Here is an 18,560-nt window from a genome sequence, read left to right as displayed (position 1 = left end):
AGAGAGAGAGAGAGAGAGAGAGAGAGAGAGAGAGAGAGAGAGAGAGAGAGAGAGAGAGAGAGAGAGAGAGAGAGAGAGAGAGAGAGAGAGAGAGAGAGAGAGAGAGAGAGAGAGAGAGAGAGAGAGAGAGAGAGAGAGAGAGAGAGAGAGAGAGAGAGAGAGAGAGAGAGAGAGAGAGAGAGAGAGAGGGAGAAAGAGACAGAGAGAGAGAGAGAGAGAGCTCTTTGGTGTGGTTGCATGAGCACGGGACACTAGTTTGTGAACAAAATCCTGACGTCATATGCATACAAAATGGGGACATAATGACAAAATTAATATTTTCACTCGTCTGGGTGGGAGCCTCCTCCGATTACTTACAGTATACTTCCGGCTTTCTTTCTGAGCAATCATTCTTACCTGCAGCACAATTTCGTATAAAATACATGACATGTTATATACAGCAGAGCATGAAACTGGTGGCCTGCAGATAATGCAGGGAGCTGATATCAGCCGTCAGATGACAAACCCGACTTAAACACCAAAACAATCATATCTGTGTTCGTATTAAATACGATCTGAATGCCAGGTGCATCAGGAGTCGTATGCAGAAAACTGGAGTTGATGTGGACCAGGGGAAGTAAAGTTATAGGCTCCATAATAGGAGATCATTACAAATTGCATCTCAATTGTGGGTGCAATACCAATAATTGCAATGTTATTGCACGAGCTGATTGTTTAGTAACTGGTGGTGTTAGTGGAGATTACAGCGTAACTTGTCGTTCCTTGGTCCTGTCCTTTTCTATACACTTCAGGTTCTTTAACAAAAAATGGAAATATTCACGAGTATATTTCCAAGCCTTCTCGTCAAGTGGAATATAATTTTTTGTTGAACAAACTGAAGTGTGACCTCTTTCTAAGCCTTATTTGAGAAAGAATGCTGGGGAAACAAGCACCGAAACCATTCCCCCAAAGACTACAAACGTTAATAACCTAAACAGTTGTGTAGTAATGGGCAATCCAGCATGACATTGGTTCGAAAGAATAAAATTGAGGACCAGAAGACATCAAGAGGCACTTCACGACTTACACTCGTAACTGGTGAAAGTGGTTTGTGGTAACGCATAGCCATCGATGTCTATAGCAAACACAGCATACACACGGTAGAGTAGCCAAACACTCTCTCATAAGGTAGCCCCCTTTTAATGTATGGAGCATTAACAAATGGAATTTTCAAGTGAAATTCGAGAATCGTCACGACAGGCACTCGAAGAAGAGTCGAAACTAGAGCTTTGCTCGACTGAAAAAGGCCCGCGATCAGAAAAGTAGTTTCGAATGCAGAGCTGTGAACTGTGATTAGCTGCTTATACTAATGTTCCAGAAGGTTCTAGAATTTTGTCGGCAACAGGTTTCGTAGATTGCTTATTGGTTAATGACCTAAAATATAGCTGCCGGTTGCCGAACTTTTGTTCCCTTGCTTTCGTCTTTCTTGTTGCTTCTTTACTTTCTTTCTGGGGGGGGGGGGGTGAGGGGGGTGAGTAGGGGGGGGGGGGAGAGAACTGGGGCATACTAAGGGGTATAGTTCTAGTCTCTGGAGAGTTTTAAAGAATTCACCAACATTGCATGCGATCTACTTAGAGCAGTTTTCTCACAGGGCGAGAAATTCATGTAGAGCTCTCCACATTGCCGTGAATGGTCATTGAGAATTCTTAGTAAGGACTAGCATGAATGGTCGACTTCTGCATAATATTATCATAGTGCTAGGAAATTGCTAAACACACACGAACACATCACGAGGCAAGGCAACCTACAGTGCAAAAGCATCAGCAGCTGCAGCAGCTGCAGGGCCAGCATGAGCTGGTGTCCCATCGCCCCTTGGGGCTGAAGATGCAGATCGCAATGACTTCACCTGCAAAACTACAGATACAACAGAAGAGCATAACACAGGTAGAGACATGTTATAGTGTCGATATTTGAAGAAGCGGGATTTGATCACGATAGGCGAATATTACTACAACCATGCAATTGGACATGGTGGTACTGCAAAGTATGTAAGTGATAACTTTACGACTTAGTCATGATGATATACACAAACAGACATGCATCCTACATATAATACCGAGACTTAATAAAAATAATAAATTTCACGGTTCGCGTGAGACTCGGCTGAAAGCCGAGTTTTCCGCATCCGTAGTGGGAATGCCACCACCATCTAGGATCAAACCGAGACTTGTAAAGTGCAAAATACCGTAAAAGCCCGCGTATAGGCCCCGGGCGTATAGAATAGCAGCCTCGATTTCCTGGGCGTATACGAGGGCACTGGCGTTATTTTGGAACCGGGCGTATACTTGGAATAGGGATGGCAGTAAGTATTGGGTATCAGTACCTGTACATGTACTGGTGTTTCCGGCATACCTGGGCGTGTACATGGGCATGGGCGCTATTTCGAAACAAAAGTGTTGACTTCGCCTGACTGGGCGTGTACACGGAGGGTGGGCGTAATTTCGAGTGGGTGTATACAGGGGCTTTTACGGTACTGTATTTTCACAAATTTTCGGTGTACCTTTATTTTCGGTGCTTTCGGTGCGTCTGTTTCATACCTAAAATTTCAATACACCGAACAAACACTAACACACGTAATCCAATAGGGAACTGCTTCTCTGTACCTAAAATTTCTGTTCACCTAACCTGGCCTGTTACCCTCGTACCGAAAATATTGAGCACCGAAAAATTTCTGAAATTAGCTAGTAACAAGGGACCTGCATATAATCTAAGACCAAACTGCTGATAGTACACAGCATTTAAACAATCTCAGTTTCCCAAAGCTTCCAGTAGGTATCATCATGTACCGTATTTTCCGGAGTATAGTGCGCACCTTTGTACAACGCGCACCCCCAATCTTCATTGGGGGTGCGCACTTCAATCTTCATTGAAGTACATGCATTTCATATTCGGAGCATAGTGCGCACCTGCGATTTAGGGCCTAAAATAGCACATCTAAAGTGCGCACTATACTCCGGAAAATACGGTATGCAATTGAGTGGTTTTGAATTGATAATGTGATCACAATAGGCGATATATTACTATAGCCGATTACTCTGATAACCAGTTTAGTTTGAGTGGAAACAGATACTTTTGTTTTTGAATGTTGAAGCTACAAAACACTAACTCACCTCCTTCATGTGCTCTAAAGCTGACCATTGCTACCCTCAAGGAACTAAAAGTTACGCTATAATGTCCACTAACACCACCAGTTACTAAATAATCAACAATCATGCGATAACATTGCACGACACTGACCGACGGTACTGACGTTCTACAACTTATTATTATTATTATTTTATTTATTTTACTAGGGTGTTTCCCACAGACCTATGGTCTTCTTATGGGAGCCCCTAGAAAGGTTAAGCATGAACGAACAAATGGGCGATAATCTGTACAAGAGCGAACAGTGGAAGGCAGCATGTTCCACCGATCAGAACCTATGTAGCCAAGATGAGAAAAACCAGCTTTAGTGCGGGCAGAAGGCAAGGCCAGAGAAAAAGAGATTTGGGACCTAGTGACGGCAGTAGTATGTGCACTGGAGGAGCGGGTATGGAAAATTTCTTTTAGGAGAGAGCTGCATGTGCCGCTATGGACAGAGCGAAATACAAGAATAACTAACTGGCTAACAGCTCTAGCAAATCTTGGATTCGCACTCCAACAGTCTTCCAACTTGGAAGGTTCTAAGTTATAGAAATAACGTAAGGAGGGGAAGGGTTCAATTTTCTATGTAAGCATGTGCACTTTTGTAAAATATATGTATAATAACAGTCAACTTCGCGAAAAACGACATTCGGCAGGGCATCAGAAAAGTGCCCTTATTTGCGAAGTGTCCTTATACCCGAAGTCCCATTTGAATGTATGTGAACCCATATTTTGTATAGTATGACATGCATGATTTTGTCTAAAAATTATTGTCTGGCATAAAAGGACTTCTGAGACCAGACAGTCGGCATAACCCTACAATGCTGGCTGAAGATTGATGCTGCGGGCATATTTAAGCATGTCACAGGAAATAACTTGTTGAATGTTACCCCTTATAAGCCGTGCTGTCATGGTACCAGAGTCGTTGTGCAACAAGAGTGCAAGGGGACAGTATGTGCACAACCATTGGCATAATTCCAGCATAGTGTAGGATAATCACTGGCATATTTTGGACATAATAGAACGCATAATTCAGCAATGCACCGAGCATAATCCGGCAAGGGGCTACCGACACCCAGCCTAACGCTGTGACCAACAAATATCTCAAACTACGTGACACGGCAGAAAGAGTGTAAAGACGACGTTTATCTTCTGAGCTGTATTGTAGCGAGCCACTGCATGCGGCGAGCCGAAAGGGCACAGTGACTAAAAACACCACCTACATCTTACCTGAACGAAAGGAGATGTGAGGACGGAAAAGAATCGCACTGATCGAGGAGAAAAGGATGAGCTCACTCCCGCACGGATCTCTGCTGCGATAATCTCGGCTACTCTGGGCAACTGAAATAATGCAGAAACTTGCAAAGGACAGACTGGCAGCAACAGGCGAACTGCCTTTGGGGAATCTTTAAATAATTAAATACAATATTCACTGGTTTAAACTGCGCTGATGAGTACACAAAGGACGAAATGGTTCCGTCCGCAGATTGAATATTCACTCACTGGCATAAATACAATTACATACAGGTACAACTTTCCTTCCGGGAAGCTGTCTTCGAAGCTTCTTGGTATGCATGTCATTTACAGTCGATTCTGGCGAGCTCCCGTATTTTTGTGATTCCATCGTACACGGTGCAGTGCTGCGAAATTTGAAATAATGGAAAAAGGATCTAAAAAGGGCACCTTTTTTGATTTTATTAGGAAGACTTTCTGTCTAGACGTCTGAAGCCTTTCCATACTGGTGCTGGGTGTTTTTCAGTTTTGTGCCACCAAAATAAGTGCACCGCTAAGTGTACCGCTAAACACTTGGTCGATACGTTGTTGACACTTTTGTGACACGTGACCCAATTACCGGGCTGCCAAGTGCATCTGGCAATCGCTAGGTGTAACTGTAGACCAGGGTAGTGCCCTTTGGAACAACATCTTGCCCGTGGATTACGACCCCGCGACTCCAATCTACGTCGCGGTCCACAATCTGCTACTTCGTACTGACTGCACGTCCGGAATCGTCCCGCAATCAGCTCCAGGGAGCCCTATAGGGCCCTGTAGGGCTCCCTGATCGGCTCCATCAAAGGAGCTCTACAGGGCTCCCTGATCTACTCCATCAAAGGAGCGGCCCTATACTATAGTATAGGGCTCCCTGATCTGCCCCATCTCCGCCATCGTCAGTCTACTGCGCATTCGCCCATGACGGAACTAGGACTTAGGGAGTGTTTGCAAGATGGATGACGAAGAAGAAGAAGAAGCGTGGGAATCCGGCGGCAATGGCTGGGATGTACATGTAAGTCCAACATTGCTGGTGCTAGAGTTACCACTGTTTGTTTGTGAGGGATTCATGTGTGTTGCCTTTTCAGTGCCTTTTCCCATGTTCTCCTCCGACTGTACGGGTAGGGGTGAACGCTCTCACGTGTACTCAAAGAACTTTATTGAAAATCCATGATAATGTGATTGTATTGTATTGTATTTATTTAAAAGGATTCTCCAAAAGCAAATGGATGCTTATCACGGAAGTCTCCCACATAAATATCGCAAGAAAAATGGGGAAATGGGGAGAGGAGAGTGGAAGATGAAGCATGGGAAGAAGGGAAACAAGTACCTAAATATCGAGGTATAAAAGCAGGAAAGAAATCGACGAGGGAAGAAATCACCTCTGCAGATAATAGCGGGACATTTAGATGAAAAAAAACCCAGCAAGGATTAATTTCAAGGAAAAAAAATTTCTCAAACGGAAAAGTTCGGAATTCCAGTCAGAGAATATCTATGCTGAGAGTAATGAGCCTTTAGAGCAATGCGAAAATTGACAGAGGACTGAACGCAGCGGATGTGTTCTGGAAGTTTGTTCCATTCCACAGATAAACTGAAGAGAGGGGATTTAAGGAAATGGGCGCCAGAACGAGGTAAAACTATAGAGGACGGGTGACGACAACTAAGGGATACATTGAATTTGAAACGAATTAGCAAAGACGGAAACTGGTAAAAGACATGATGAAAATACAGCAAGGACAGAATCTGACGACGCCACTTCAGGGATGACCAGTCACAAGTACGATTAAGAATCTGCTTCGGGGTTTCCCACTCAGGAGGGTGCCGGGTCTTACAAAGCAGATATGAACGAGCAGCAACGGCTTGCAGTCGGTCTAACGTAAGCGAATCTGAATGGGATACGGCGAATGACCAGACAGGGACTGCGTATTCTAACAGTGGTCGTACGTAACACTTGTAGAGCAAATTCACGGTTGAAGCAGAAAGGAAATGGGCCATATGGCGCAACAGAAAAACACGACTGCGAAACTTATGGGTGATAGATTTTATATGGTCAGAAAAATTTAGTGAAGGAGTGATAGTCACGCCGAGATGACAGTGGCTATCACCTTTCTGAATAGGCACACCGTTCATTGTCAAGGGGGATGACGGGCCGGGGGCTAATGCATATTTTTGAAAGGGTAGGTGGACGCATTTACTGGTGTTAAACGTCATGGCAGTAGCTGATGACCATTGACAACACTTATCAATGTCAGTCTGGAGCAATGCATGATGGATAGGAAGTGAGGTGTTTGCTGGAGAAACAAGAATTAAATTAGAGTCATCAGCAAAAAGGGATAGGGTACTAGAAGCAGGGGCATCAGGAAAGGAGTTGATGCACAGGTTAAAAAGAAGCGGGCCGAGATGGGAACCTTGGGGTACGCCAGCGGTGATGGGCAAAGGGTCAGAAAGAGTTTGGCCAATGCGAACGCAAATACTACGATCACTGATGAAGTCCTTCACCCAAGAACAGGCAGAAAGAGAACACCAACCTGAAACAGATTGAATAACTAAATGATGACTAACTCTGTCAAAGGCCTTAGAAAAATCAAGGAACAGCTGGTCACAAGAAGACTTAGAGTCAAATGCACGCGAAACAATTGAGGTAAGCTCATAGCCAGCAATCGTATGTCATCACGTACATTGAAAATCAACATAATTTTGCGAATCGATCTTTTTTCAGGATCACTTTCCAACGAGGACGAAGCAAAGTCGGCCGAACGAAGCCTAGAGGAAGAAAATCACCCTCTCCACTTCACCATCACGATACTGACATAGATACGAGATGAAACAACTAAAAAATCCACAAGAAAACTGTACGGCCATCATCGCGCTGACTTTGGTCTGACTTTGGTCTGAGAATTTCTATCATGATCAAAAATGTACGAGGAGCACTCAAAAATAAGCCACAGACGTACCTTTATCGCTCTCTACTCCTTTTTCAAGGCACAAAAGTCGACTCTCCACTTTCAAACCAGGAGCCAGACATACCAGTGGTCCTTTTCAGCTGCTCCACGAGCGCAGGAAATGTTCACCAAGGGGCGCAGAGCAGCATCCATTCCAGAAAAACAGCTAAAATACGAGTGAGACTGCATGCCTGAGTACATGAGTACATGAATGAGTACATGCAGAAAATAGTCAATTTCAGCGTTTCTGCTCCAAACAGCAACTAGCTTCGACTAGAAACAAAGATTACACCAAAGGATCAAACAACAACCATTTTCTGCAGTTTTTTTGCAGATAGCTTCCTTGTGCTTGGCCCAGCACGCCAAAAATCACACCTCGGAGGAGTACAAAAATTACAACTCTCAGATGTCCTCGATTGCTGGCCATGGTACCAATTGGTCAACTGTTGACCTCTTTCGACAAAAGCCAAACTGGCTGGAACTGATAATTTTATGGCTCTCAACAAACGAGTAAAACTGACGGCTAATCATAGACTCGTACAACTTGGCAACTGCATTTAACAGCGATATAGGACGGTAATTGACTGGGTGAGAAGGATTACCTATTCCCTTGAACACAGGTACAACAACGGCAGATTTCCACTCCCTGGGCTGAGTACTGGACAGCAAGCAGCGGTTGAAAAGGGCGGAAAGAGACTGTGACGTGACCTCAGCTGTTTCACGGAGGATGCGATTGTTCAGCAGTCCAGCGGTTTTACGTTGAATGGGAAGTCTGGATAGCGTGTCAAATACGGACTGCACAGAGAATGGTTGTATGGAGAACTTCACAGTGGACGTGGGTGTTAAAATACCAGCTGAGTGCAGGTCAGGTGTTAGCAGTGGCGCCTGGCTGTAGCTCGCAAACACTTTGGCTAGGAGATTCGTCTTTTCCGTATTACTCGTGGCTGGGTAGGCTTGGTTGTCATGGTAGAGGTCAGGGATAACCGGAGACGGGCGATTCACATTACAAAGGATCTTTGCTTTGCGCCACCATGTACGAGTTCCATGATGCTGAGCCATGTCTCTCGCCATCCTCTCGTGATAATGGCGTTTCGCCTTCCGGAGCAAGGAAGTAAGACAGTTACGTGAGAGTCTATACGCTATCCAACTATCTGTAGATCCGAGACGTTTGGCCTTGGCGAAGAGGCGATCCCGAAGCCGCCTCTGACGATGGTGAACAGCAGAGTACCAAGGCTTGTTCGATGGAAATGTGCTTCTCCGGACAACGGGAACAAACAACGATACAGAGTCTTCCAGCGCTGTGCGCCACAATGACCAGGCCTCATCAACTGTTTGCGCATTTTGGACGGCACCTAGCAAGGGTAGTTGCCACACGTGGTTGTTAAATGCTTGCCAGTCCGTGTGGGCAAAGTCGAGCCAGGTGTTTTGTGCAGAAGATATTTGGGCTGTGGAGCCTGCTGATCGGTTGTGGACGACATCGAAAACTACAGGACAGTGATCAGATACCGGTGGGAGGATGGTGAGATGGGAGACTGCTATTGGAGCATTAGTGATAACTAGGTCGAGTAGTGATGAACTCTTACCACTTGCGGAGTAGCGGGTAGGCTGTTGATCCACAAGTTGCGATAAGCCCAGATCATCCAGGGTGTCATACATGCATGTACCAGCAGGTGTATCAGGATCGGATGCTAGCCATTTCGAGAGGCGAGCGTTAAAGTCGCCAATGACAAATATGGAAGCTTGAGGACAAGATATTGTTTGAATGCAGGTCCGGAGTGCGCTGCAGAACTGATCAGGTGGCTGCCAAGGAGGACGGTAACAACAGAACACAAACGTGGAGTTGGAGCGATGCTCTAGTTCTATGCACACGATTTCAATGGTTGGATCAGCAGGCTGAAGATCTGGACGATGTTTGGTAGCATGGGAAATGGAAGGGTGGAGGAGGAATGCCACTCCACCTCCACGTCGCACGGTATTGTTGTGACGGTCATGCCGGATAATTTTGTATTCAGCTGACGGTGTTAATATTGAACTTGTGATATCAGGAGTCAACCAGGTTTCAGTTATGCCCAAGATATCTAGTTGAGATGTGCAGAATAAGTTTTTAATCTCATCAGCCCGCTTCAGCCAGCTGCATGCGTTAACTGTGCAGATCCTGATACTCGACGGAGACTTCATATCAGGAATACAAGGTGAAAAGTTGAAAGTCAAAGGGGGCGGTTGGAATGGTGGAGCAAGAGGGTTCAGTGCGGTCACTTGCGATTGTCGGCCGGGAGAGAACGGGGCTGCATTTGGGTTAAGAGTAAAAGCGTGTGGTGATGTGGGAAAAACGATGGGTGCGTGTGGATTCAACATCACAGTTTATGATTTCTTGGGGAGGGGTGGGTTCTTGAACTTCCATTCTCGTGCTGTTACATGCTCGGGCCAGAACTCGTTTTCCAGAACATTTCTTTCGTCATGCTCAGCAACTGTCAGATGTGCGTACAACGTGCCGTACACTGTTCTGGAGGGGATCAGTCTACAGCCAGTAACTTCCACATTCTTCTTTCTACAGTACGCAACAAGATCATCAGCACTGCAGTTGATATTGATGCCCCCAACGAATACAACTCTGCGTGCTATTTTCTTACCTCCACGCAGATCTGCGGGCTTCCTGTGGCGGTTGGCGGCTTCACGTACGATCGACCAGTCGTACTTGGTACTGACAGGCTTGTCAGTAGTACGACTGGCGTTGCTTGTTCGTGGTGCAGAGAGGGTACGACTAGCGTACGTCTCGCCCGGAGCTGCGGATTCAAGCCCTGTTGGTGCAGATGCGGGTACTGGTACACCCGTGGCGGGAATGTTTGTAGCTGCTCGGTACGAGTACTCATCCTGGAGGCTGTCGAGGGCGCGATTAGAGACATCGATGGGCTGGTGGTGTTGTGTCAGGGCGCGAAGCTCCTCTCTAAGTTCTGCAATGGCGGCATCTTTTCCTTTCTCCTTTTCTAGAGAGATTTTTCGTAGGTCGGAAACTTCTGCTACCAGGTTTCGGACCGTCTCCATCAGGTCAACCATCATCTTCGTTAGCGCAGTAGCATCAGTACTGGTACATTCACATCCTCCTGCCTGCTTTGTGACCCTGTGTGTGTCGATCTGATCGTCCAGTGGTTGCAACTTTCCCCTCAGGGCGCCTACCAATTGCACTCGGCTCAGGCCGGCCCATTTGACGTTATTGGCCTTTGCCAGTGACTCCAAGCCTTCACTACCCAAAATTCCGAAGTCAATGGACGCCATGCTCCCGGTTGGGGGAGCAAGACGTCAGACGTAAAAAACTCGCAACCACACTCGTCAACAAGTACTCTGGATAGTCTACGTGATCGGTAAGATGATTGAAGAAAAATCCAAAGTCAAACCCAGGCAAATATTAGCAGTCACTACCGTAAAGTACCGCCAGAGTGCCCCGTCTCGCGAGAGCGCCCCACCTTAATTTTACAGCCAGAGAAAGGAAAATCGTATGGCAGTGTGCAACGAAGTGTGTACGATGTGAGAATCTTAGTGTACTAAGGTCACACTTGGCAGGGTTTTGTGCGGAGCTTGTGTCCTCTTGAAGGTACGGATTGACTGCAAAACGTGCAATATGTGTACAAGGTTCATGTCGTATGACCTACAGACAGCAGACCACCTCCACAATACGACCACGAAAGGATGAGATGGTGGGGCGCTCTGGCGGTACTTTACGGTACTATCAAAGCAGATCATTATTTGTAATAGCACAACTTGGAAAGCCGGCCAAAATTACAGACCATCCCTACTTGTAAAGTAGGTCGATAATACGCTCTCACGTGTGCTGTCCTTTTGAGGCAGTAGAAGGGAGGAGGGGGGGGGGGGGATACAGCACATGCTGGCATCCAGGAATGCCGGGAGGAACTAGGCAATCTGAACCATCCGCGTTCTCCAATGATGGTATGGATGGCGGGGAGTTGTTCACCGCCCTCAATCGTGTTAGAGCCAGCTGTGCAACTCAGCAATCGGTGATAGCAGTGGAGGTCTATACTTTTGAAATGCACTATAGAAAGTATGCAAAGAGAGGACAAAATGTTGGATCTAAAAAGGAATAATAAAAAAAAGGAAAGGAAGTAAGGCAGAAAAGAAAAGAAAAAGCATGTAAATCAATGATAGCACATCAAAGGTGTACCAGTGCAGTCGAACTGATACTTTGCAATGTGAATACGTAAATGACGCTTGAATAAAGTTGTCATCGGAGTGGAAGACAATTCCAAAGAGAACCAGTTTCTGTAGGAAAAGGGATGAAAAAATGCGACTATGCGAGTTAAAAATGAGCTTTTGGGGCCTACAGGCACTACGTGATATGGTTATCGCAAAGCGAGAGAGATATTCTGGGTGGAAATTGATGTACTTAAATAGAAAAACAAGAGATAGTAAGGTACGGCGAAATTGCAGGGATTCTAAGTGACACAATCTATTCAAATTGGATTTTGATTTATAGATACCAAAGGTTATTTTTGCAGACTTCAGGAGTCGCCGGCAAACCTTAGCCTGGAGTACATCAAGGGACTCTAACTGATCGGATGTGATCCTAAATGACCAGACAGGAATGACATATTCAATTCCCGGACGCACATAAGACTTATACAAGAGAGCAATATGGGACGATGGTAAGTGTCGGCCCATGAAGCATAACAGATTGACTCGTTGCTGAAACTTCCTGAAGATGGTGGGGAAGCGGTCATGGAACTTCAAACCATCACTGATCTGTACGCCGAGATGCTTAGCAGAACGTCCAAAGGCAATAGGAACGTCGTCCATTACAACAGAGGTGGAGTCAGGAATATCGTAATTCGAATAGATAAAGGTTTTTCTGGAGAAAATTTCCCATGGATATTCTGAGCCCATTTCTGACAGCTGGCCAGATCCTGCTGGAGGTGGGACATGTTCTCATCTAAGGAGAGGGATACATTATAAGCATTTAGAAGAGTGACATAATCAGCAAAGAGAAAGGGGAGCTGTGGTTTACTATGTCAGGAAGGGAATTGATGTACAAAGAAAAAAAAGTGGAGGGACAAGGTGCGAACCCTGGGGGACACCACAGTTTAGCATAATGTAATAAGTGGTGGTGTCAAGGGAGGAATCTGGACAAGGGAATTGATTTGCTTCTTATGGTGACGTACACTGGTTGGCGAAATGCTGTGCAAGAAGGTTCACCTTTTCCTATTGCGTAATAGTCCGATGATCGCCATTTTGTAAATATTGTACAAATGGTTACGAGTTGAAATGTTGCAAAAGTCCTTAACTCTCCTCCACCACACATGTCCACCTTTCGTGCAACCTTTCGAGGTACTGGCAGCGTTGCGATCAAGAAAGGCAGATCTGGCAGCACGGCCTTTCTTACGATAAACATTCCTGGATACACAGTACGCTGCCTTTGCTTCAGTTGATTGTGGATTGCGCAGATAAGCATGGTACAATCTATTCTGTCGCCGCTGTACCTGACGCAGGTCACGTGTGTACCAACGTCTGATTTCACTGATCACGCTGCGCACCCAGGTTGATGACCTTTCACCTAAATTTTAGGAAATGGGATTCCCATGCTTTCCAAGAAGCATCAACTGTTTCACATCCATAGAGGCGCTCAAGGAATGGTTCCCTTTCCCTCAGGAGACGAAGCCTATTAAAATCAATCGTTCGATGTAGTAGAGTTGTCCGTTGCTGTGTTGCTGCACGTACTGTAAGAGAAACGATAACGGGGCAGTGGTCTGATAAGGGTGAAAGAGTGATGTTAGACGAGATGATATCTGGAATATTGGTTGCCACGATGTCAAGTAGAGGAGTGCAACCACTCCGCATATTGGGGTGTGTACCATCACTATTGATAGCAGTGAATCAGTATTGCACAAATGCCAGTTGCCGTGCTCTACCACTGTTGTCAGTGACGTCAGGGTCCTTCCATGCACAATTTCTTGCATTGAAATCACCTAACATTACACAGTTGTGGTCATCGAATACACGAGAGAGCTCGTTAAATAAATTTGTAATTGCAGCAATTGGTTGTCGTGGAGGTCTGTACTAAACAGATACGAACAGCGGTCTACCAGGAAGCCTTACCTCAACCATCAGCATTTCACAGCTGGTATTCCCAGGCTGTTGTCGAACATTGCAGCTATATTGTTCCTTGACAAGTAGCGCCACTCCACTTCCACCAAGTTGGGACAATGGCAGGGATGTGTTGGCTCGGTCAAAGCACCCGGTATACTGGGATTGAGCCATGTTTCTGTCAAGCAGATAATATCGACCGATTCTGACTTGACTAACTGTATGATTTCCGCTTGCTTGCTTATAAGGCTGCAGCAGTTAATAGTGCAGAGTGTTATTGCTCAAAAGTCGGTTATAGGAGATCCCCCGTAGGTCCAATGCAGAAGAATTAGTAGCTGACAAAGGCGCCGAATATGCTGCTGGGATACAGGTTTTCCCTTGACAAGAATGATGTTAAGCGGGAAAGTACATCTAATACCTTTGGCACGGAGCTGCTTGAAGGTAGACAAGGCACGACATCCAGTGTCCTGCTGCTGCCTTATCAAATAATGATTTATGTAGATACCGTGCGTACCATGTTTGAGCCCAAAACGGATTTTCAGAAGCCTAGCCTTTGTTCCTGGGTGAACAAGCCTGGGTTTGTTTTCCAAGGGCTTACCGATTCGTCTCACGGTAATGGCAGTTGGGTTCATTTCGGGCACCAGCCCGCTCACAAGCTGGGTGAGATTTTCCCCATCGGACTCCGGAAGCCCTGAGATGATCGCATTATCTTGGAGTTCATGTTGCCGGCGCCCTTCCAGGAAGAATTCCCGTAGTTGGGGCCCTGCAACAGGTGATGGGTGCGTTCGGGATGCATCGGATCTCCCAAGAGACACCCCAGTGCATGTCAGTTTGAGGTTGCAGTGCTCAAGCGCCTCTACTCTTTCCTTGAGTTCTTTGCGTGTATTTTTTTTAATTCTTCAACTTCGACAATTATGGCAGCCATTCTATCATCGAGAACTTCGTTCATTGCTTTGCTGAATTCCGAGATCAGTGAATCAATCGAAACAACACCTTCTACATTCATACTCCCTACCGGTTGTAAACCGCAATCCGGAGCGTCGCGTACCCGTTTCCCGCACCAGCTTGCAAAGGTTTTTAGCTTCGCACCGCACACCGCACAAACTCTCGGCGGGGCTAGGTGCCTTGGCTTTGTGGCCATTCATTCTGACAGAACTTGGTGTCAGTGGTACAATACTCAGCATCTTTTCCGCTGCTGCTTCTGCTAGACATATGCCCTCCACCACCAGTGTGGGTGGGGACTTTAGCATGACACAAAAAACATTGCTAACCATTATCAACATTGTAAAAAATCTACATAAAATTAATACAATTGAAGTTTAGACTTTAGATGCACTTGGTCAGCTTTTTCAGTTTAACAATGCATTGCACTGTCTCAGCACCGCTTCTAGGAATTTCTCGTCAGGATAGCTGTGGAACGCTTTCTCCCCAGCGGGGAATGGCAAATGTTCATTTTAGGCTTGCTTTTATGCTACGTACAAATCCTCACCGAAAAGACGTAGGCCAGATCAGGAACTGCAAATCCATGTTCGGAACCGCGAAGACCACCCTTGCGAAGTTTGCTGAGGGTGTGGAGGGGGGGAGGGGGGGGGGGGGAGGAGGGACATTCCTGCAAAGCGGGATTCACAGAAGCATTTTTGCGATGCACTAGGCGACGGCCATACACGTAGATGACCTGTTTGTGGTATCCCATAGCCTGCCTCATGACTTTCTGCTTTCTTTCTGCATCACTTATATCTTGCAAGTAGATCATCTCGTGACGAGCACATTGAAGTCTGAATTTGAAGTGTGAAGATACTTCAGCAACCACATCGTACTTTTCCATTGCTTTCATTGTGCTTCTACTGTGAATGTGTGTAAATTTTGGGGTATACATGTGATGACATTGTATGCTGGCGACACGGTCAGATTTTGTTCATGCGTCATGTAGTACACACTTGCACGTTATGCATTGAAAAGGATCTGCTACTTGGGATCTTCGGATGAGTATCAGGTCAGCTTTGTCTTGTGTAGGCTGTACCAGATTGCTGTTCACTTCTCTATCTGTTGGATATGTGACTTTCGGCAGGTTTCTGGCGTATGATGGCCACTTCTTTGCTTGTCTTTGTATGATATTATATTCTGTATTCACTGCTTCCATGGCGTGGTCTACAAACTGCTATCCCTGGGCAAATGTCATTAATTTTATGCTATGCTGTGCTTTGGCCGTCAGCTTGCCTACACGTTGTAATTGAATTATTTTGTTTCACAACTGACTTTCTGAAGTATGGTGGCCACTGCTTTGCATGGCATTATACATGAAGAATTCCCAGTTTGGGTCGTGTGCATGTGTGTGTGTGTGTGCATGCGCACGTGCGTGTGCCGTGTGTACTTGTGCGTTAGTATCTGTGTGCGGGGTAGCGAGGTGGGGAGGGCTGGTATGTATCAGTGTGTTATTGCAGTCTCATGGCTACGTACAGTGCATCACACGCGTGCTCATCATGTTGACCTTCGCGGCCGGGCCCAGGGAACGGAAAAAGAACTGAAATTACCCATATAAAAACCGCGCTGTGAGCGGTTCTGAAAAACCTTTGCTGGTGCTGCCCCGTCGTAAAAGTAAGAAAGTAGAACTGGACGGCCATCAACACCCGGTAAACCCTGGCGGTCAATGCAGCACCTAACGGTGGGGGTGAGTAGATACGTCTCACAACCACTGACACAAGTGCCGAGAAACACCATTAGCCGCATCCATGTACCCCTTGTGCCTAGCCACAAGTTCCCAGTTGACTGTGGGTAGCAGCAGAGCTGGAAAAACCGCTCCCAGGCAGGACTTGAACCAGGTACCTCTCTAGTCGTATGTCCTTCATGGTCTTAGACCAACCCACTGTGCCTGCGTGGATAGCAATAGAAGTGAAGAATTAATTCACCCACATCACCCCATGATAGCTAAGCTTGGCTGCAGAATAGCAACTCTCATGCATAATGCCAAAGTCCAGTACACTATGGTCCGACAGTTCATATCACAAAATTACTATCGTTAGAGATGTTCTTACGAAATAATGGTTGCGACTTCGGCGATGATATTTTTAGGAATAGGTTCCCCACACTGGAGTTCGCGCTATTCCGCCGACTCAACTTGACACTCGACTGACTCACGACTGCCTTGCAGAGCACACGAGAAGTCCAACGAACCTTCGACTCGGCAAACCTGCAAGAAAGCACCGCTCCCTGCTCAATACACAGACTTTCGCACGCGTCATCAGTTGAGCTTGAGTAGGCTGAGGAAGATTGTGCCTGAAGAGCACCACTTATAATTATAATAGTGCTCTCCAGGCACAAACATCACCAGGGATACAAACTTACAGAGACGCTCCGTTTCCAGCGCGACAAACACCTCGTGAACACCAGATAGCAGCGCGAGTCAGTGTCGCTCCTGGACGGTGAGAACAGACGCCGAAGACTCTCGGTCATTCACAACGCTGTCACCTCCAAACCAGCTAGTCGTAAGCCTGCGCTGGGCACAACAGTACGAAATAGTGGTTGCAATTTCGGCGATGAATTATTATTAATTTTTAGGAATGGGTTTGCTCCCCACACTGGCGCTCGCACTATTCCGCTGACTTGACTTGACACTGTCTTGACTGACTCACGACTGCCATCCAGTCTTCTGCAAGTTCTGGGGCACAGTGGTCGCCCTATCCGAGTGATCGCCTTGACAGGTTTTACTGTACATACATGTTGTATACATGTACGTGTCCATTGTACAAGATGTCAGGCTCGTTGATCAAGACAAGAGGTGCAACCTATCACTTTACATCGTAAACTGACTTCTCACCTGGTCATGATGGAGTACAAGTCATGCACATGTACACACTGTACATGTGATTGTACTGTGTTACTGTACATGTGATTGTACTGTGTTACTGTACATGTGTTAGCACGTGGCCACGGACACGACCACTTGGTGCACTGTAATAGCATGTCTCGTGGGCAATGGGATGTGTCCGCGCGGCTCCTATGTGCGTGGCTCGGCGTGGCTAGAACGTCTACAAGAGTGTCTACTGAGCGAGTGTGTGAGTGAGAGAGGGGGAAGAAAATGAGAGCGACAGGGACGAAAAAGGGAGCGGGAGAAAGAGTGAGAGAGAAGAATAGAAAAACGGTCTCACAATCAAATGTGCAACTAGCAACTCATGGGTTCTAAGAAGGATAAGTCCACCTCGTGGAAAAAAAACGCCAAAGCGCGAATAATACTGCTCTTCTCATTCACGATCCAGAGTCGGTATTCGCAAGGTTGACTGTATAATTATTAGTGTTATGATCGTACAGTAAAACCTGTCAAGGCGACCACCCGGATAAGGCGACCGACTACCCTAGAAGACCACTGAAACCAGGACCAAGAGAAGCTATTTCCAGTCAAATGACCCTGGATAAGGAGACCACCTAGTATTAGAGACCACATTCTGAAGGTCCCTTGAGTGGTCGTCTTAGACAGGTTTCACTGTACGTGCTTTCAACTTACTTCAGTAGAGTGTGATGGCAATACATGAACATACAGAACGCCTCGTGCCATGACTCAAAAACGCACAGCTCTTGTGCTGATGATTGTAGAGCTAACGTGTACATGCACCAATAAAATATTATGGTATGGAGTATGGGGAGGAAGGAGCAAACATGACCACACACGCGTCAGTCACTGATTGGAATGCTCTGCATGTATGCTACATACATTGTTTGTTTGTATTCTTTATTTTAGAGTGGGAAGTCCAAACCAGGCCCTAGCCTAATAACAATGGTCCCACTAGTGAGGGAATGCTGTATATCTGTGCATAAGTATCAGTGAGTGTAACAGCAACTAGTAGGGAAAGAAAAAGAGAGAAGAAAAACAACTCAAAACAGGAGTTGCACCTTGCATAGGGAGAAAATAACGTAAAGAGCAGTGCATACAGCATTTGTAAAAAGGCTTATTAATTTTATCTGGTAAGCAAAAAGGCAAGAGCCATTGACTTAAAGCGATTGCGTTTTCTTTCTTGCCTGACCGCAGCGGGGAGCTGGTTCCATAAGATGGTCCCAGCATAGGTAACACGTTTGGCAAGATATGCAGTTGGGCTGGCTGGGACAATC

General features: G+C 46.1%; 1 long non-coding RNA gene across 1 annotated transcript; it reads right to left on the bottom strand.

The window, feature by feature from the left end:
- Positions 1–357: 357 nt before the first annotated feature.
- LOC135826480 (uncharacterized) lies at positions 358–4,658 on the bottom strand. Its single transcript, XR_010555307.1, has 4 exons — positions 4,393–4,658; positions 1,788–1,893; positions 1,067–1,114; positions 358–396 (listed from the first exon to the last, which is right to left on the bottom strand). It is a non-coding gene; the product is annotated as an uncharacterized LOC135826480 (long non-coding RNA).
- Between the last annotated feature and the right edge of the window lie 13,902 nt (positions 4,659–18,560).

Source organism: Sycon ciliatum, chromosome 10 (genome assembly GCF_964019385.1).
Source record: "Sycon ciliatum chromosome 10, ocSycCili1.1, whole genome shotgun sequence".
NCBI classification, from domain to species: Eukaryota; Metazoa; Porifera; class Calcarea; order Leucosolenida; family Sycettidae; genus Sycon; species Sycon ciliatum.
This window is presented reverse-complemented; position numbering and strand designations above follow the sequence as displayed.